The sequence below is a fragment of the Arachis ipaensis genome, chromosome B07 (genome assembly GCF_000816755.2).
Source record: "Arachis ipaensis cultivar K30076 chromosome B07, Araip1.1, whole genome shotgun sequence".
Lineage (NCBI taxonomy): Eukaryota > Viridiplantae > Streptophyta > Magnoliopsida > Fabales > Fabaceae > Arachis > Arachis ipaensis.
Window position 1 is genome coordinate 125,765,326 of NC_029791.2, and position 463 is coordinate 125,765,788.

A 463-nucleotide genomic window follows, 5' to 3' on the forward strand; every position below is an offset into this window, starting at 1 on the left:
TAAATTTTCGAAATCCCTTCTCTTATTAATTAAATAATTATGTTTTTATAATTTTATTTTTTCTACCTCGTTATAAGCCGAAATGCCAAAATGCATGCGTATAAGGTGGGATTCGAATCCCATTACTTATTTAAGCGGATTAATGAGTTAACCACTAGACTAACTCAATTTAATTTCCTAACTAAACAAATTAACATCAGAAATTAAAATAAAAGTATTTTAAATTTTGCTTAAAACAAAAAAAAAGTATTTTATAAGGACTAAAATTAAAAGAAAAAATAGATTTTTTTTAAGATTCAAAATTATTTAAATAAGTTATAAGACAATAAACATAAACAGAACGATAAGATAAATGACAAACACACAAAAATTAGAAGCAGAGGATGGCATGTATGTTAAAAAAAACAAAAACTATTTAAGTTATGCTGATTATGACAGCAATATAATACAGGCAACTCACAAA